This window comes from Lissotriton vulgaris, chromosome 6 (assembly GCF_964263255.1).
Source record: "Lissotriton vulgaris chromosome 6, aLisVul1.2, whole genome shotgun sequence".
Taxonomy (NCBI): Eukaryota; Metazoa; Chordata; class Amphibia; order Caudata; family Salamandridae; genus Lissotriton; species Lissotriton vulgaris.
Window position 1 is genome coordinate 1320770859 of NC_141694.1, and position 21319 is coordinate 1320792177.

Below are 21319 nucleotides of genomic sequence, written 5' to 3' on the forward strand. Positions count from 1 at the left end.
ATTCCGTCGCAATAAGACCATAAAAAACAGTCTAGTTCACACCTATCCCATCGCAAAAGAACAACAACTAACTCTGTCAGGAAACCTTGCTTCAGGCAATTTCAAATGTGGAACATGTTCCATTTGTCCACAATGTATTGTAGGGAGTAAACTTGAACACAATGGCAAGAACCTTAAACCTACTACTTTTAACAACTGTCGCAGCCAGAATGTAATATACTTGCTGCTTTGCCCATGCAATCTAGGTTACGTAGGCGAAACAGGTAGAGAATTGCGTATCAGAGTTCTAGAGCACAAGTCAGCGATACGTACCTCTAAAATCAATGCACCCCTAACAGAACATTACAAGGAAAAGAAACACTCCTGTGATGACATTAGATGGTTCATATTAGAGAAAGTGAGACAAAATAGAAGAGGGGGAGATGGAGACAGACTTAGGAAAAGAAGAGAGCAATGGTACTTCTGCTACCTTAACACAATAGACAAGGGCCTTAATACTAGAGAGGATTGGGCCAAATGTCTGTGAAGAATACTGAATAAACCCCCAACGATTGTTAATCCTGAAACAGGGATCCGCCAACAACATCCACACAGTCCCACTCCCTGGGACGAGGGAACAGGCCTTATAATACATGGGAGCCTTATGCTCAACAATCCACCAATCCCTGCCTAGTCTCCAACCTTTGGTTTTTCTTATTTTCCAGGAATTCTTTATTATCAGCAGGAATTTAGTGAGTCCTATACCCATATCTTGCGACATTTTTTCATGTCCGATTAAACAACTACAAACATATCCATTTAGTGATTAGCCAAGGCTAAACTCTTCCCTGCCTTTCAGCCTCATAACATAGGATCAACAATAATATATAACTCTAATACGTATTTTTTTCAGTATAGCCCCCATCCCTTGAGCAGACTAAAAAGTGTTTTATTCCCATGTTTAACCTGTTTACAGAAACACAAGCCCAGATACCAAGTACTCAAGTGTGTTGATACCGCTTATGAGCGCATAAATATAGCTAACAAATAATTCGCCATTTAAAAGAACGCAGTGAGAACCCAATAAAGCATTCGATTTCACATTACTTCCTACCGCGTATCAGTCAACTGAATATAGCGCTCAGCAAGCTTAAAGCGAGCGCGAACATTTCCCACCGCCCTGAGGACCTTAGTGGGAACTGTATTAAGCTTTCAAAGAAACACACCATTTAACCACCTAACAGCCAATAGAATAGAGCGGTTAGTAAGCTTAAAACGAGCGGGAACATTTCCCACCGCCTTGAGGACCTCATTGGAAACTGTATTAAACTTTCAAAGAAACACACCCCTGAACCACCTGACAGCCAATAGAATAGAGCGCTTAGTAAGCCCAAACATGCAAATAGGCAGCTTCAACAGCACTCACATATGATTGGACCATTTAACACCTCAGCTTTATCCAATCACAGCACAAAGGGGTGTATTTAAACAAAGCCCGCGATTCACTAAGAATCTTTCATTTGAAAACGAAGACCCGATACAAACAGACGCTTTTGCTGTAGCAGGTAAGACCCAGCCCGGGAGGGAACTTTTAAAGAGGCCACACTATCTAACGAACTAAAATTGAACTATTGTTCTACTCTTCTCCTCTAGGGGATACGATAATACCATTTTTTAAGAAACTACCCCAACGCTCACAAAAGTAAAGGCAGCTCACCGCGCCTCTATTATTCCTTCTACTGCGAGATCTCTTTTTGACCATTATAGGTAAGATGACGCTACTGGTAAATTTGTAATCAAGGCGCATTTCCACAACCATTTACTCAGTCTCATATAAATTGAGGTCTAAAAGTACTCCCTTCTCTTTCATTTTTTCCCCCCAAGAGAGACTCGTTCTGGTCATTGAAGCCAACCGCCATTGATCTTGATATCCATCCCCACTACAAGTCAAGAATAACTAAAGAGTAGTGACATAGAAGTGTCTGAAGATTTACAGACTCTGAAAAGTTTTCTAATCCTTATCGGATAGGAGAATCATTAGTAACCTCCAGGTATGTCAAGTAATAAGCTTAAATTAACATTAAGGACATAGGATTTTTTCCACCTCCTACTTATTCTAGCGATTTTATATGCTTCTCTCTCCAGATAGTTACCGCCCAATAAGAATATCTCCTCACATCCTGAAATAATTTTTATCTCCTACATAATAAGGAATCCCACCTGACCAAACAGGTAAAAGCAGAACTTGAGTAGGGAAACACAATTTTAAGTGTATTTACCTCCCACGAAGCTTTTTTGAGTCTCTTTGAACTTTAGTAGCAGAGATACAGCCGATACATGCACATACAGATGTGAAGTCAATGCCTTCTTCTATTTTGCATATACTAATACTCTACAATTAGCAAGAGCGTAGAGAGAGCCATATGCTTAGCATCCCATAAGCACAATCTTTTTTCTGACTTAGGGAGAGTATGCCACGTTAGTATCTGCCCTCACCTAGCTACGCCTACTAGGCTAACAGTGTCTATCATTGTGTCGAAATTTAGGTCTTTATTAGAGAAGTCTCAAATACCATAACCAGATTAAGCTCCAACGACCGAGGGACCCTGTGTTCCTGAGAGTTTGTATGTAGAGAAAATTGTGAAGTAATAGAATATATAACTCACGTATAAAGAGCAGCCATTAAGTAATACCATTTATTAATAGGCCAGACATTGTACCTGTGAATTACTGTAAAGTATAGTGTTCTCTCAATTCAGTCAATTAACTGTATGTATATCTATTGTAGGACAACCGTAAGGATCCAGTAACACGACAGACAACAAATCAATAGTCTTGATAAAGGTGGCACATAATAATACGCAAACCACCGAAACGCGTCGACGCAATTTTCTGTACAATTCATCTTTTTTCCCCCCTGGTGTATATAAGATTGTAAGGTTATAAAACCAGGGGACGTTGAAATTTTAATTGTGAATGTACGCTTTGTTATCTCTAATTTGTATGTTTTACAATTGAGTTTTGTCTGTCCTTCATTTTTGTGCTGGTCACAAAATTATATAGTATTTTAATTGTTTTTTAACATTTTTTCCAGTGTAATTGTAAATTGTCTTTTTATTGTTTCAATAAATTGTTATGTAACTTCATTTTTGATTAATTTCTTTAGTTAGTGTGTTTATATTTGATTGTGGTTATAGCTAATTCCAAGCTTCTCCTGTACACGACCCAAGGGAATCATTCTGTTTGATTTAGGTTTAACACCCCAATTCCCTTGTTTACTTCAAGGGGTTCCTCTCTCTTTTCATAATACAACCAGAACCTTCGACATAGTGTCTCAGGCTTGCACTCCAAAGACTTGTCAACCGCGACCCTACAGCTGAACCCGGATGGCGGTTCGAAAAACAAAAATCAAAGTAGTTCCTCGGAGGAGAGTTAACCTGCAAACAAAAAAATCATAAAAACTTCATTTCTTTATTTGTCCAGCGACTCTCGGTCGCAAATTATAACGGTCTTTGCCAGGCAATGTTTGTTCACGGAACAAGAGTTCAGGTTCAGTAGTGTTCAAACGATTCAAAGGAGGCACAGCTTCTTGAAGAAGATCGTCACTTTCTTTCTCAGTGTTCGCTCCAATCAAACGGGCATCGCTGAATGGCAGAAAACGAGGCACGGTCTCAGTCTCAGAATCTGGAAGTCCCTTCTGGACCCACCGGTCGTACAGCAGGGGCAAAGGAGCCCTTTTGCAGTGTATGCCGTGGATCCAATTCTTTTTACTGTGCACTCGTACTGCGGAACGGGTGGACAACAACACGAGGAAGGGTCCTGTCCAGCGGGGCTGCTCGTTCTTGCTCCGCTGAAAATTCTTGATAAGGACCCAGCTCCCAGGTTCGATGGCGTGACCTGGATCTTCAGATGGCTGTGGCAGAGTGTCATGAACCTGTTGGTGTAAAACACGCAATTTAGCCGTCAATTCATACAGGTAATCGAGTAACACAGGATGTTCAATCTCACTGAACTTCGTCGGTCTTGGTACGCCCCAAATATTCGCCGGGCGGTCAAACACGACCTCATACGGACTCAAACCCATTCGCGAATGCACAGTCATTCTTGTGGACAAAAGAGCTAGGGGCAAAGCATCTGGCCATTGTAAACCAGAGCTCGCTTGGATTTTGGCCAATTTTAATTTAAGAGTGCTATTATAGCACTCGACTAAACCAGCTGATTGGGGTGATTTGCGGCGTGGAACTTCTGCCATATCCCTAATCCCTCACACACTCTCTTCATCACTTGACCCACAAACTCACTTCCATTGTCACTCCAGATCATTCTCGGCAAACCAAATCTAGGGAAGAACTCTTTGATAAGGGCTTTCGCTGTGGACAAGGCAGTATTGTCCTTCAAAGGGTAAGCTTCCACCCATCTAGAAAAAGAGCAAACAACCACTAACACATACTTCAGGTTGTTGCACCTCTCCATGTGGATGAAATCTAGCTGCAAAGCCTCAAACGGATATGTTATAGGAGCAAAATGACCAGCCGGGGTTGGAATTCCCTCACCAGGATTGTACATCAAACACACTATACAGTTCTTAACCAAATTCTCTGCACATTTAGGAATTCCTGCATTCTGCCAAACTGAAGCCAACAACTTGCAAATTCCTTTCACGCTGATATGTGCCATTCCATGAGCCATTGTAACAACTGGAAGCACATATGCATCGGGTAACAACCATCTTTGATGGTCTGACAAATCAATCCAACAACCATTCAAATCCAATCTACCCTTACTCTCTCTCCATTCATTCAACTCTTTCTCTGTAGCTTCAGTTTGGATGGATTTCACACTCTCGATCGTATCTTCACACATACTTCTATCTGGAACCCGTCTCGCCGGACCTGCAACATACATTGGGCTCAGCACATTTCTTGGTAGTTTCATTCGCGACCTCATCTGCAAACGCATTACCGCGACCAACATCATCCGTAACTTTCTTATGCGCACTGCATTTCACAATCGCTACTTGCAATTGCAATGTAAGTGATTCAAGAAGTTCATTCACCAACTGTCCATGCTGGATTTACGTCCCATACGAAGTCAAGAACCCACGCTCTCTCCACAAACGTCCACAACTATGAGCCACACCAAACGCATACTGGCTGTCAGTGTACACAGTCACTTGTTTACCTTTCGCCAACACACATGCTCTCGTTAATGCAATCAACTCTGCTGCTTGCACTGAATTATGTGGAATACGTGCAGCTTCAACAATCCTATGCAAAGTCGTAACAGCATATGCCGCAGTCGTATCACCATTCGGAAGCTTGAAGCATGAACCATCAACCCACAAAGTACCATCACATTCTGGAAGAGGAGTATCCCTAAGGTCTATCCTCCCTTTCGTTTCTTCCTCAGTTCTAAGGAAACAATCATGATGTTCTGTGTCATTATCTGTCTCAGCTGAAATTGGCAATAACGTGGCTGGATTCAACGTGTTGCATCTCTTAATATGCAAATGACTCGCTAACAAGGTCAATTCGTAACCCGACAACCGAGCACTAGTTAAGTGCTGTGTCTTGGTACGATTCAACAAGGTATCCACTGCATGTGCAATCATCACGATCAGTGTATTGTCCATAACCAAACCAGCAGACTGTCGAATCAAAACAGCCGCTGCTGCTGTAGCTCTCAAAGAACTCGGCAATGCTCTAGCTACCGGATCCAAAGTTGATGAAAAATAAGCACATGGACGCTGCTTATCACCAAACTGTTGAGTCAAGACTAACAATGCACATCCCTCTCTCTCGTGGACATACAGTGTGAAAGGCTTACTGTAGTCGGGGGTACCCAACACAGGAGCCGAACACAATGCATTGCGTAATTCTGAAAAGCTCTTTTGACATTCGTCAGTCCAAGGAATAGGATTTGGATTATCCTTAACAGTAAGCGCTATCAAAGGTTTCGCTAGCAATGAAAAATTAGGGATCCACTGTCTACAGTACGACGTAATACCCAAAAAAGCATGTACTTCTCACTGTGTCGTAGGGACACTCATTTTCACAATAGCTTGAATTCTTTCTGGGGTCAGTTTCCTTCCCTCCTTCGATAAGAGGTGACCTAAGTAGGTAACTTCTTGTCGACAATATTGCAACTTCGAAAGAGAAACCTTATGATGGAAATCAGACAAATGACGTAACAACGACAAGGTAGCCTCTCTACAGATCTCTTCATTGTCGGCAGCAACTAACAGATCGTCAACGTACTGAATAAGAGCAGCACCATCAGGTAAAACCAACAAATAAAGTTGTGTTTTCAAAGCTTGGCTATAGATCGATGGACTCTCACAGTAGCCTTGAGGAGCGCGCTTAAAGCGGAAACTTCGTCCTCCTAAAGAGAATCCAAAAATATCTCTACTCTACACAGCAATCGGGATGCTGTAGAAAGCATTCTTCAAGTCAATCACCGAAAACCACGTTGCTGTAGCCGGGATCAAAGTCAGTAAAGCGGTGATATCAGGTACAACAGGAAATTGCGGAACAACGATCTTATTCACCTCGCGAAGATCGATCACGAACCTATATACAGGAGGCTGTGAAGAATCAGTTCTCTTCAGAACAGGCAAAACCGGACTATTGCACACATTACCTCTCGCTTCCTCAATCACACCTTTCTCAATCACATCATAGATGATCGTCAAAAGTGCTCGTTCACCATCACTCAAGATACGATATTGTGGAATGCGTGGTAACCTAGCATTCGCTTTCAACGTCACAACATATGGCGGAATCTCTAAAAGGCCTACATCGTTTGGACCAGTATCCCAAAGAGAATCAGGGAGACAAGACAATTTAGGTGGAAGTCGATCTTTAGATATATACATTGGAGAGATCACTCTCTCACCCAATGTAAGATGTACTCCCGAAGGAGAACAATATAGCGTCACATACAATCTCTTTAACAAGTCCAATCCCAACAAGTTCTCACCACAACCGGTCGTCAGAATGAGGGGTGCTTCGAATTTACGAGGTCCAACAGAAATAGACAATTGACTAGAAATTGGATTCGTAACCGGGCGCCAGAAAAACCTACTGAAACATTCTTTAAGCCAGACAAAGGTGCGCCAGGGAGTTTAGAGTGCATGATAGAACTCTTCGCAGCACCAGTATCCAACAGAAAAGGCTCTGGCACACCTGATGCAATCACTTCAACATAGGGTCCACTCTGATCTACTGGAACTGAAACAACTCCCTCTCTTTGTCTATGGCTGTCCTAGCAATCATTACCATTCACTTCCTCACCTTCGATGTAGTAATCGTCCGTATAGTACTGTGCTGTCCTACCAGACGCACCATTCTGCTGATCAAAGCTATTCATAAAATTCTGTGGAGGCAAAGAACGCGTATTCTGACCATGACCTCTACCTCTAGGCGCTTGTTGAGCACCTCGACCTCTCACACCAGAAGCACCATTTGTGCGCTGTAACAGAACCGGACAACTACTCTTGAAATGGCCCTCTTCTTTGCAATACGCACACTGGTTAGGACCAACGGGAAAACGTGGTTGAGAAGACTCGTTCCTTCCCGAGTTTCTCGAATATTGCTGATTCTGCTGATAATCGCGCTGATTATTACGGGGCGGATAAGCTTGTTGTAGAAGAACTTTAGTCCTCAATTCCTTAGTCTTCTTATCCGCTTTCTCTATCTCATCCTTATTCCTATTTTCATAGTACTGGGCAGTAGCTAAAATCTGCGCTGACGTAGAAACGGCCCGAGCACTCTCAGAATCCTTCAACCTATTGCACAACTCGGGAAGCAAATTATGAACAAATTTGTCGACGAACAATCTCTGACCACCTTCGGTAGCCATGTCCTGACCACTGTGGTCTACAAAGGTCTCTTCGAACCGCGTGAAAAAGTCGGACACAGTTTTGTCTTTCTTCTGCTTGCATGCAGACAACTTGTCCCAATTGACACGCACTTCGGGCATTAGAGTCTTCATATAAGTAATAATCCTACCAGGAAGGTCAGTAATCAAATCCTCAGGCTTAGCGCCACCTAATTGTCTATTATCGGCATCTCTAAGATTAATCCATGTCTCACCTAGTTTCTCTGCACGATCCGTATGACGAATCTTACACCAAATAGGCTGTAGAACAACATTCCCAAACAACATGTCTATATCTGCCAAATTCATGATACATGAACTCACAGTCTGAGTTAGCTCCTTATAGTACCCTGCTGGATTTTTGCACGGATCAGGCAAAGTCTGCTTAAGCGCTAAGACTTTAGACGCTTCCAAGGAACATGCACCCAGACACGCTGAAAGTGTGCAGCAATAGGCGGATTAACAGTTGCATCAGCAGGTGTCCAAACTGGAGGAACCTCACGCATCGGATATTGACACGCCTTTCTCCAAACTGATGAATCAGGCTCAAACAATCGGTCAGAAGGAGATGCATTTCGTAATGACAACAACGTCGCAACTGCTTTCTCAATCTCGAGACCCACAACAGTCCCTTTCGCAAACTCGGAACAACTCAGACGGAGCTTGTCCAACTTCATCTTCCCATTGCTCACAAAGGAAAGCACACATCATATCAAAGACGTACCGTTGCTTTGGTGCTTCCCATTGATGGAAAACATCCATAATACCCCCAAGATCATACTGCGTAGGATACGTAATCCATTTACGCGCCATGAGATCCAACACTGTCCGTTCATCAATATTAGGCAACTGACTACGCCATTGTCTACGCTCGACAACAGGAGACATACCCAATGAACCCAACAGAGGAGAATAGATACTAGTAACCGCATCAGTCATTCTCTGTCGAGCAGATGGAGAAGGTGACAAAAGAAGAGGAGATGGAGCAGAATAAGAGGAAGCCAAAATCGGAACAGGAGGAGTATACAGGACAGGCACAGGAGTAGCAGACGAAGGAGGTAGCAAAGTCGGCGGCCCTTGAGAAGGCTGCACCAAAGGAATAGTAGCCAACGGAAGAGGAGCTGGCTGCGGAGGAATCGCACGTGGCAAAACAACCGGAGGTTGCACAACTACAACTGGTGGCGGTGGTGCCGTAGCATTCTGTGCATAAGGGGGTGGCGAACTCAATAGATGCGACATTAAAGGATCTTTCACAAGATCTTTCTTCTCTTCTTGCTGTTTAGGTGGCAAAGCTGGGTAGCACTTATCTACCGCTAATTTACGGATTCTAAGCATCTGTTTGTTGTCTTTTTCTTCCTCATTATCCCTAAACTGTATAGCAGCTTGCACCATTGTCATACCTCGTTCTCTTTTATTTTTCTTCGCTAATTTAATTTCTTTCTGTTTGGCTTCTTTTCGCCATATGCGGAAAGAGTCAAACATCGCCGGCCGGGCTTTCTTCTTGAACAGTTTAACTTCGAGATTGTCTAAAATCTCCGTTTCAAAGCTACCATAACGGGGCCACGTGTATTTTACCCATATGTCATTATACGCGATGGGGCCCACTACATGTTTTACGTAGAGCTCATAGGTCGGAGTTCCAATCGGAGGAACCGGACACAAATCCTCCAATCGGGAATCCCTAGTACAACCAAAACCAAATATCTTTCCAAGTCTGCTAAGACCAGGCATCTTCGCTCACTAGTCTAGCTTCAAACTTCAAGGGAAATCTCAAAAACGATAGCTTCGTGAAAACACGAGTCCCTCGGCTTTTGGGCCTGCAGATACCAAATCAAAGCGATCCCGAAGGATACCCAAACAAAACTAAGGACTGGGAGACGCTCCACTCATACTTAACTGAAATGTCGATGGCGTCACCAGAAGACCCGTCTATTGTCTCGCTCTACAAATCGGCTAATGGCTCCAAGACAGGGCAACAGTCAGGGCAGCAGTCCTTCGTAGCCGTCGGAAGGCAGGGAACCTCGCAACAAAGACTTTCGGACCACGACGACATACAGGGGTCGATGAAGTGGCAGGCCTTCCTCCAGAATTTCCACACGAAGCTCCTCACGATCTTCGGGCTTGTACCGGTACCGCTGAAGTCGCCCCACGTGGGGCGCCAACTGAAGAACCGGGCTTTAGAACCCAGCAGCGCCAGGGATAACGCTCGATGGCTTCGGATTCCCTTGCCTCGGCAAACAGAGACACAGGACATTACTTGATGACGTCAATGACCAAAGTTTATTGGCTGCAACCAGGAACAGAGGTGTACGAAGCACAACACCAAAAATCACATTCCAGGCTAGCATCGATTACATACAAACTGACCAATCAGAACGTGACATTTCAAAAGTAGCACATGACGACAATCCCATTTTCCGTTGTCCAGCCCACCAGAAATGACCAAGCACATTCCAATATCCTGTTCGACCAGGCCGGACACACCCATCATAAAACCTCAACCCAAATCAGTGATTAAGCCATAAAGGAAGGAGCAGAAACAGATGAGAAGCAAGATAGAAGGGTGGGTGCAGTGTACCATAAACTCAGCAATGTCCTGCTCTTTGATCTTTATCTGACCAGCTGCTTAACAAGGAACTGGCTCAGCGAGGTCAGCCTCGGGCAAGGGAGTCAGTTCGGCCTGGTCAAACAAGAGTCAGCTAAGGTGTACGTGTCCCAAGGACTTGTTCAGCCGGAGTCATCGGCCTATGTGAGGGCAACCACATAAAATGGCCGCCGTACACAAAATGGAACCCGAGGGCTCAAACGAAATCCCTGAATACGTAGTGTTCTCATTGATCGATTAAGACAAAAACACTTGTACACACCACACTCGTGATTTGCAGTCCGCTGATAAAGGAGGCTTGAAATATGTATCGCAATATCTCAGTAAATCTGTCGATTTTGGAGTCCAACGTCAGCATTTTTATTAATTTTGGCGGTAATTAGCGCTTACCCACCACATGTAACTGTTTTACAAACCACAGTTAAACTATTTAATGGTGTTTGTTGTTTTATCAGGAGACAATGAAGGTCTGTCAGCACCAAGACATTAGTTTAAATGTTCTTTTTGCACCTATCTTTCTGTCAGCCTCACGCTTTGTATCTTTAGCAAGCTCTGTGAGAGTTAACATGAGATTACTTTATTTGTAATAATTCAGGCCTGCGCCTTTGAATTCAGGTCGTTTCTCTGAGAATGCCTTATTCATGTGCATGTTTGTGTAGCATTCACTGTACAACGTAGTTCCTTCTAGGCGACAGAGCATCGACTCATACGGCGAGTTTGTCATGGTTAAAATAACTGGTCCAGGGCTAGGGGTTGCAACAGACATCGACAGTTGCAATTATATCGGTGAGCAGGGTTTGCAAATACAGCAGTTACATACATGTCCCAATGGGTAGACAGATTGCGAGACTGGTAACATAACATGACAATAGTTTAATTAAATCGCAGTATTTACAGTGAGTTTCAGTACACAGAAATATGATAATTTTGAAGTTAGTGTTGTGATTGGCATGAGGCGTGGAGTGGTGCAGATGTCTGAGGGAAGACTTTCCGAAAAAGGGTGTGCTATGACGTCAGATCTCCTGTCACTAATGTTTGTGTTTCTTGGTGTTACTAAGATGTCTTTTTTTCTGCAGTTTTATATAGCACGAAATCGACTTGAAGTTTACATTAGCACCACTTACATTACACAAGGACACATTAATTTTTTTGTTTGTTTTTGGTAGGAGATTATGGGGCAGATTTACAAGCCCCTGGCGCCTCATTTACGCCGCCGTTGCGTCACTTTTGTGATGCAGCGGCGGCGCAAATCCTGCTCCATGGTGCGGGGGTACTTACAACGTGACACATCTGGGAGATGCGTAACGTTGTAATGCCCTACGGGCTATGGCTCAACAACTACCTGAGCCTTAGCCAGGTGAGGTGGAGTCTTCCTCTCCCATACTAATTGCTGGGAGAATGATGTTCATACTTACCCAGGTGATAACTTTTCATTATGAGTTTCACAGTTATGTATTATAAGCAGTAGCGTCGCCGGTCCTGAAGAATGCAGTAGATACCATTTGGGTCTGTGAAATCTGCAGAAACATGTTGACCAGTTAAGAATTTACTAGTAGCTATTAATTAAAACTACTAGACTCGCACTACTTTTTATTGATTTAGAAGCAGTGGGGTGTCTATTAAAGCTTCTTGCCTCCTGTCTATCTAATTTTAAATAACACTTTTTTGTTTATAATCACACTTTGTTTCACATGCACTGCTTAACAATAATCTCCGGTTGCCCCAACTATCTATCTACACATCACTGGGTTGCATTTGAGTCTACCCATAAAAAACAACTATCGTAGACTATCTTCCTTCGTGGTATGGAGGAACCCATTTGATGAAAAGGGTGGCACAGGTCGAATACTGATGGGTATTTTCTTCAAACCTGAATGAAGTACCCCTGGTAATCATAGTCTGTCAGTTGCAGAGTCAGTCATTTCCCGTTTCTTCGTCTTGACCCACCGCTATTCATTTGTTGTTACTGTATTCCTGGGGGCTATAGCAGTGTGTGGTCGTTAAAAATTCCCCTGGATCCTCCAATCCCTGTTTTGTTTATGTTTATGATAGTCTGCCACATGGCCAGACAGGCTAATTTAGGTATGAGTACAACAGCTGCTTATTAGTTCAGTTTACATTTACATTGTTAGTTTAGTTTACAATTAAAATTACGTTTACATTTAATATCTGCTTCTCAAGCCATGCTTATAGGTTTGGGGGCCTGGAATAGTATGAATTGCTACACGTGTAGGAGCGTGATGGTTAATAGCTGTTTGTATTGTCACTGGCAGCTGGCAGGGGCAATGTGTGGTGTAAGCTGCAGTGGCACCTATTGTATTACAAATTAAGCACTGGTCAGGGCACTATCGCGGAGGCCACGGAGAGCGGTGCAAGATCAAGGTCAAGAGCTACTCCTTAGAGGCCACATAGCAGCTTCCATAAGTTGTCCTTGGAGGTGCGAGGGCCTGGGTGGGAAGCAGGATGGCAGGAACCAGCAGAGTGGGGGAGTGGGAGATGGCGACAACAACCGCAAACTAGAAAAGAGAACCCTTACAAAAGTGGCAGCAAGGCACCATAAAAATACAGGAAAATAGAAAAAGGCAGGCAATAATGAAATAAAATACAGACAGCAGAAACAAAAGAAACTTAGATTACAACAGGGCAGCAGTCAGGCAGGAATCTAACCTCAGAGGGCCTCGAGGGGCTGGGGACGAAGAGAAGTCCTCGGTCAGGGTGCGAGATCGCCGAAACCAGGGGGAGTGGCGCAAGAAGCTGAATCATGGGAATCCCTCTGAAATAAAGCACTTTATTGGCTAGACAAGAGGGTAGGCCTGACCAAGCAATTGTTCTGTGAATTCAAGATGGCGAGAAGGGTTCAGTGGGTGGGCAATTATGAAAAAATGGTTAGGGGAGATGGCATAGTTCTTACATTTGGTTCCCTGTTATTGGTTAGGAAAATCCTTAGGGGGAGGGGGGAATCCTTTTTTAGAAACGGTTGGGATTAACATACTACCTCTTGGGTTCATTTATCCACCCCGAAGGTTTAGTAAAAAAAAAAGTTTTAGAAGTTTTAGAAGCATTAGTAAGGCCAGACCCATCGGAATTGATAAAAAGCAGTCTTATACTTATCCAACCTCTAATAGATTCAATCCGCTTTCAGGTCTGGAGGACAATGATTGACTGTGTCAATTAAATGCATTTTCCCTAGGGCTTCAGCCTGCTCAGTCTCGACTGGATCAACTTCAAGTGGAACGGCCAACAAATCCTAAATTCCCTTGTCCCACCAGTACAACTAACTCACTAATCTCAAAACACTACTCCCCACTAGAGATTCCAGATATAGTTCAAACAGGGAGTTTGGTGTTAATTCGAGAGAACAAAGTTTCTTTGGTGGTTCGTAATATACACGAAGAGCCACCTATTCAAGTACCTATAGGCACTTGTATTTCTGGAGATTCTAACCTCAATATTATTTATTGGAACGAGGCAGGCCTGCGTTCAAAAGTGATTAACGAAATTTGGTTAGAATTGGTTGGAAATTATAAGATTCTGTGTTTCCAAGAAACATGGGCATGAAGGACCATCCATATAGAGGGATATAACACCCATACCTCAAACGCACTACCCTCACCTTCTGGGAGATCAAAAGGGAGTCTAACAATATACATTTCAAACTCTCTAGTGAGTAAGGAAATTGTCCCATTGAGACTGGAACCTAATTTCCAGATTCTGATGCTCAAAATAAATAAAACTGTTATCTACGTGCTGGTCAATTTCTATAATAACCTTCAGTTTGCGGAGTTAGCAGCAGTCTTAAATGATATTTTTCGCTCCTTACAGGAACTGAGGAATAAGTACATTAATAAAGTGTTCATATTAATTTGGGATGGTGATTTTAATTTACCAACTTGCAAGCACATAAATAACATAAACTGTGGTTTCCAGGATGAACATAATAACGCACTAACCCATTTTTCCCATACAACTATTGGCAATCTCCTGAATGAAATAATGTTTGTTTTGGAACTGGGGTTCGCCAATGAATTAGTGGTTCCCCCGGTCCCATTCTCCACCACTTTTAATGAGAGGGGTACTTTTTGTATTATTGATTACATTTTTGTTTCATGTAATTTGGCTTCTAGTATTCAGGAATTTTGAATACTTGACAACGCCGTTAGTGATCCCTTTCCGAATAGTGTCTCGCTATCTTTACCCAGTAGGCCAGAAAAGTCTAATCCTATGAGTATTCTAGGGTATCAAACCTTAACTTTGCATAGACTAAATGGGTTTTCCCTTAAGTAGACCAAAATAGACCCTGCTGAAATTACCTCAAAAGTAGGGAAGAAGGCGATGCCGTCAATTGATAAATGCTTAAACCCTGCCACCCCTAATGAAGAAATCTTGGCTAGTTTTCAATTATAACAAGAACAGTCAGTCAAAGTAGCTTTATTCGAGATAAACTCATAAAAGCAAAGACAAAATATCCATAATTCCAACAGAATAACATGAATCTAAGTTAAAAAATTACATGGTTAAGATAGTTGAATAGAAAGTACAAGTACAAGCAGCAAATGTAAGAGTTAAAAATCCAATTTAATAAAATACAGTAAATAAAGACATTTAATATAAAGTTAAAATGTGGTCAAATCAATTTACAAATAGTCAGTACATGGTCAAGCACAATCAATTGGCCCCGGATTGAGTTCTCCCTTAGCACCCATAACCACCCCAAGTATTTGGCTACCGCTATTGAAATGAATGGCATGGTACTGATACGTATCAGCCTTTCGGCTATGGAGCTACTATTAGTGCCCAGTAACTTGCACATTGGTGTAAGCCAGACACGCCTCGGGGTTACATAGACTGGGCAGACAAAAAGATGTGCAAGAGTTTCCTTATGGTTCCCACGAGCCGGGCAGATGTTAGTGCTTACATCAGACCATCTGGAGGTCAATGCCTTCAGGGGCAAGGGACCAGCTCGAAGCTGAAAATAGAGCTGCCTATCCCCAGGCTTAGTAATGGTGTCCCAATAAGGTTCAAATTTGGGTGCAGGTTTTGCCCCTAGAAAAACCCCAGCCATGGTGGATGAATCTGTATCGCTCCAGGCCTGGTAAGCAATCTGTTCCCAATATTTTTCCTTCAATAATTTCTTAGACGGGAATGAGGCTTCCGCAGGACTATCCCAGAGCATTTGCATGCCTAGAGCTACCAAACTATTTCTTAGATGACCCCGAGCCACCGAATCTTATGGAAGGAGTCTGATTTTATAACATCTATAAACCCTGCAGCATATTTGGAAAGCTCAGGTGTCGACCACAGCCTGCGCCAATATAAAATAGGGCGTAGCCTGGCGACATCAACAATAGCTTTCCTGCTCAAGTCATATCTTAACGGCAGTAGGGGTGTACTCTGAGGGAGACTAATGATGTTGCGGAGAAACTGGTTTTCAGAGAGTGCCAGTGGTACCATCTTCTCAAACCCACATAATTCTGCGCCATAAAGCGCAGAGCTAACAGCTTTGAATTCGTAGAATTGCAAGACAGAATGGTTTGGCTTAGCCAACGACTTTTTGTGCTCAAAGCTTAGAGCTCCTTCAATTAGGCGATGTTTGAGAGCAGCTATATCTATATGGTGTTCCCATTTAAGATCCTTACCCAAATGAACACCCAAATAAGTAAAAGCCTTGACCAGTTTGAGCGGTTTCCCGTTTATATAAACTTTCCCCTTAAAAGTAGGATGCAGATTAAAAATCATCATTTAGTTTTGATCACGGTAACTTCGAGGCCCCGCGCGGAGCAAAACTCTTCGAAAATTATTAGAGCGCGCTGGAGGCCACTTGGGGTTTTGAAAATAATTAGCGTGTCATCCGCAAACATTAAAATCAGAACCTTTACACCAGCTAACGAAGGGGCATCTGTATTTACTGGTGACAAACAGTCAACTATTCCATTAATGTACAAAGAAAGGCAACCTTGCCTCACACCACGCTTAACCAGAAATTGGGCGGGGACCCTGCCTTGGCCTCCCCATTGGATTTTAGCATAATTGGCCTCGTGCAGCCTCATCACCATAGTTAAAATCTCATCAGAGAGACATAATTGCTTCAGTGTCACCCATACCTGTGCACAGGGAACAAGGTCAAAAACTGCGCACAGGTCGACAATCTTCCAATGGAGAAGAGTAAAATGAAAGACTTGATCGATGGTACTGATATATTTGTGAATACCCGCTTGAAAGGGGGACAGTACATTGTTCTCTTCGATCCAGTCCATTCAGGGTCAGGGTCATCCTCCCAATTATGTTTTGAATTATGTCTATTAGACTAATAGGTCTTTAGTTTCCAGGTTGTGTCTTATCGCCCTTTTTGCACACTGGAATTATCACCGCACCTATCCAGGAGGCCGGGACCGGGGCACCTGTGCTGTAGCATTTGCCAGCAACTGTATGCATCTGCCTCACCGAGCCTTATCATACAGAAAGACATTGGCGAGGACACCATCGGGCCCCGGAGCTCTACCTCCTGCCACAGCATTAAGGGCTAATAAAACGTCATTGCTATTAGAAGCATCATCTTTATAAAAAACAAAGCTTAAATCTTCCATTTGATTTCCTGAAGAGTTACACGCATACTGTGGTCTAAAATAATTAAACCAACCATCCTGAGAAACATAGTTTTCAGGCTGTTAAGACTGGCCCCCTCTGCCCCACTTAATAATATTCCACAATAATCTAGAATTCTTTTTGTCACTTGCTTCTTTAAGCTCCTGCCATCGGCGCACGTCCCATGAACTCTTGGCCTTTAGGATAGCTCTTTTATACACCTGTCTGCCAAGGCGGACAGCATCCAAATTGCCAGCCGTAATAGCGTTCCCCAAGTCGATTCTAGCTCTCCTACAATCATCATTATACAACCTTAATGATTTTGGGGGAGCTAATTTCTTAGTTTTATTGGGCGCTAAAAAATGGGCACTAACACACTTGAACAAGCTGTCATGAATTGGAGTTACACAGCTCAGATCAGTTCCAAGGGTATTAACATGTTCTAGGGCCAGCAAAGCACTATCAACCTCCTCAGCTTTTTTATTCAAGACCACCAGGTTGGAAGCTACTTTGACCAACTAAGACGCCTCATATCATTGGTGGGAACAATATTTGGGGGACAAAGCTCAACCCAATCAGCCTGAGTTAGGTCACACTCCCACCAATTGTGGGTGACGCACAGGAGATTATGATCGCTTTCCATGCAGTCTTTAACCACCATATCAGCGATCGTTTGCCAGAACTTCAGGCTACAAAGGACATAATCAATTCTACTTTTACTACGCCCATTGTTAAATGTAACAGGCCCAACCTTATCCTTCAAAGTCCTACCATTAAGTGCCCTAAGTCCCTTTCATAAAAGACAGTATTAATCTGAATGACTAACTCTGTCCACTTCTTGACAGGTTGTTCAAGTTCTACTTTTAGTACCCCCCCATTGACTATCTTCATCATCATCAGCAAGATACCAGTCAGTAGCTACCAGGGGCTCGAAGGTAGAGTTTTGATCACCCCCAAAGATCACATTACTGTCTCGCGAGTGGAGCTCAATGAGGGAGTCCAAGGCCGCTATGACCTGGGATCTAGCCCCTCTAACCCCCCTTACGTAGACATTATAGATGTACAAACATCCCATGGGGCCAAGGTTCAATCTTAAAACTTGAATATCATTACTCCCTGAGGGTAATTCTTTGATAGCTAAAGGGAGTTGTTGTCGCACCCAAATGGTTAACCCACCCATTGCATGCCCCTTAACCCCTTTTATTGCAGGCACAAAAAAATTAAATAGCCAGGGCAAAAATGTGGCTGAGATAACCAGGTCTCCTGGAAGAGACAGACATCAAAATCACTAATGAACGCTAACCATTCCGGTGATGATACTTTGACGCCCAAGCCTGCTATGTTACAGGAAATTAGTGTCCCCCCTTGGGATCGCAGCCCACAGGTAGTGAAATATTGTCCTCATTCATGGGATTTACCCTAGACAACCTAACTGATCCTGGGTTGGAGGAAGTACTTGACTGTGTTACACTAGTAAGCCTACCCTGGCTAGGAAGAGTAGAGGAGCATATATTGTCCTGTCGCAAACAGTCTGCCCTAATGTTTGGGCAAACGACAGGGGAGCAACCAGACCCTTTACAGGATACTACTTCAATAGAGTGAACAGCTGTATTATCATTATCAGGTTGATCCTCTGCACTGTGACTGGGCCTTGGGCTATTGCCAGTAATTTTTGTTTCTATATCAGGTCCTCCCCTGACAAGGCCCCCTACACTTGAACCAGACAGAGTTATCGCAAAAACAACTGGAAGTTAGTCAATGTTTTCTAGACTAGAGCCCCTAGTGTTATCCGGCGGTTTCTGCTTATAAGATGAATGATCATGGGGAGCTAAAGGAAATTTTCTCCGCTGGATACGGGAGTGGGCTGGAGGGCTGGTTCTAAATTCCAAAGCAAACAATTTATCGGCCAGTGACTCTGTCCGTATAACCAATTCAATACAGTCATATTGGTCAGCATCAGAGGTTAGCCTAGTTGCCTTAGTAATGTCTTCCCTAATTACTGATCGGCAACCTCTGACGTAGTGTAACCAATGAATGGCTTTATTGGTCAAAGAGTCAGCGCTCTCAAATTTACCCCCCGTACCTAACTTGGGGACATTTGTCATATAAATGTTATTGGCACTATGTGGTCTACTAGATTCAGCACCCTCTCTTCTATTTGGGATTTTGCCTCTATTATGTGCTTTATCAGTAATGCCCCAACCTAGTATCGGGTGTGGAGTGTCCCTCACGGGTGTCTTCAGCTGATGTGTCAGCTTATGCTCCGACAATGTTGGCAGTTTATTTTGGCCTTTCCCGGATGTTGTGAATCTACTTCCCCTAATGTGCTCCATATGAGTGGGTTGTATTTTAGTCCCAGCCCTAGCTATGTTACCCTCAGCTTGAAAACTTGGCCTAATACTGCTTGTTTTCAAAGGGGATGCATTACCATTAGTTGTGCTAGGGTTCAATGAGGAACTTGTCCTCTCACTTATCTGGGGTCCTACCATCTATATATATAAAAACAAAAGTATGTCTGTCTGTTTGTCTTTTATGCATTACCACACCATTCATCCGATCGGCATGAAACTCTGGGAAGTTGTTGAGTACACTCCCGTGAAGGTTTCTGGCAAAAAAAAAAAAAATGTGTTAAATATCGGACCCCTGTCCTCCCATGGCCCTCATAATCTTTCCAATACTGAACGTTTGCAGTTTCCGGTGCGACTCGCTTTTGCAATGACCATCAACAAAGCACAAGGACAATCGCTGCAAGTGTGTGGACTAGATTTGGAGAATCCGTGCTTCTCACATGGACAACTGTATGTGGCCAGCTCATGCGTCGGAAAACCTTCTGATTTATTTGTGTACGCACCACATGGAAAAACAAAAATTACCAGGTATCCACAAGCGCTCGAATAAATAAACAGATTTTAAACAGACTTTTATTGTGATGAAAATCCATATTTTGAAAACAAAGTCCTCTCCAAAGAGTTTCACTTAAATGAAAGTGGGGACCCCTCCTCGAAGTCGACGGAAATCAAATGGAAACCCGGCAAGGACCAGACGAAGCGATCCAGCCAGACGCAAAACAAGGCGAGCAGGAAGAGGCAGCACGAAGAGCCCGAGAGCTTCTTCACATGGTTCACGGACCACTCGCACGCGGGGGCGGACATGCTCGGTGAGGTCATCAAGGACGACATCTGGCCCAACCCCTTACAGTACTACCTGGTCCCCGACATGTAGGACGAGGAGCGCGAAGGGGAAGAGGAGGAAGATGACGAAGAGGAGGAAGGCCTGGAGGATATTGATGAGGAGGGAGACGAAGAGGAAGGAGAGGGGGAGGATGATGACGATGATGATGATGAGGAAGGAGAAGGGGAGGAGGAGGAAGGCGAAGACGACTGATCACTGATGGATTCTGCCCCTTGACCCGATCTCCAGTCCCTGGGAGCAAGTTGCTGTCTTCATTTTTATTTTGTGTGCTCAGTTGCCTGGCTCTCTGAGGACCTCTTCCCACTTCATGCCATGGTTTGAACGTTTTTTTGGGTGGGGGGGAGAAACTTGCTATGTACATCTCTAACCAGTTTATATTCCACAATCTATTCGACCCACCTCCCAACTCTCCCCACCTGAAAAGATACGAGCTTTGAAAAGCCGCCACCATCCCTGGGCAGATGCGGGAGGGAGGTCCACGCTCCCCTTACTGTGCTGAAGGCGGAGTGCTGGGCCCCTGTGTCGTAGCGCATAGAAATTATAGCGGTTTCCTTTATTTTCTCTGTATATTGGGCTCGGAGGTTACACTGTCTCCATGTGAATATGGACAGCTATCATTTGCCACTATGTGCCCGTCTAATTGTTTTAAAAAAAATTAAAAAGTGAACAAAAAAACCTGTGGGTCACTGAAGGTAGCTGGGTGGGTTTTGAGATTTTTGCCTGGGTTGGGAAGAGGAGGCCAGGTTTGTGGTAAGGCACTTCAGCAAAGTGGCTTTCTCCTTTTGGCATGTCGATCTTTCCAAGGCATCCATACGGTTTAAGTGACACTTTTAAAACTACACACCCCTCCCAGTGAAGGCTTCGAGCCCTGCGTCCCGACTGAGGATCCACTGAATTTGTAGATATTACTGGCATCGACATTCTAATGTAATTTTTTTGATGTTTTGTTTTTTATTTGGTTTCTTTTGTTTCACTGGAAAGGAAGGAAAGATGATGATTTAAACGTTAAAGTGTACAAGTTGCTTTGTTACAATAAAACTCAATGTGTACACAAACAAAAAACAAACAAAAAAAACAACACTT

General features: G+C 43.5%; 1 pseudogene; it reads left to right on the forward strand.

Annotated features, from left to right (window-relative positions):
* The first annotated feature begins 422 nt into the window (after nt 1–422).
* On the forward strand, nt 423–20571 carry LOC147708835 (protein SET-like; annotated as a pseudogene).
* Nucleotides 20572–21319: the final 748 nt, after the last annotated feature.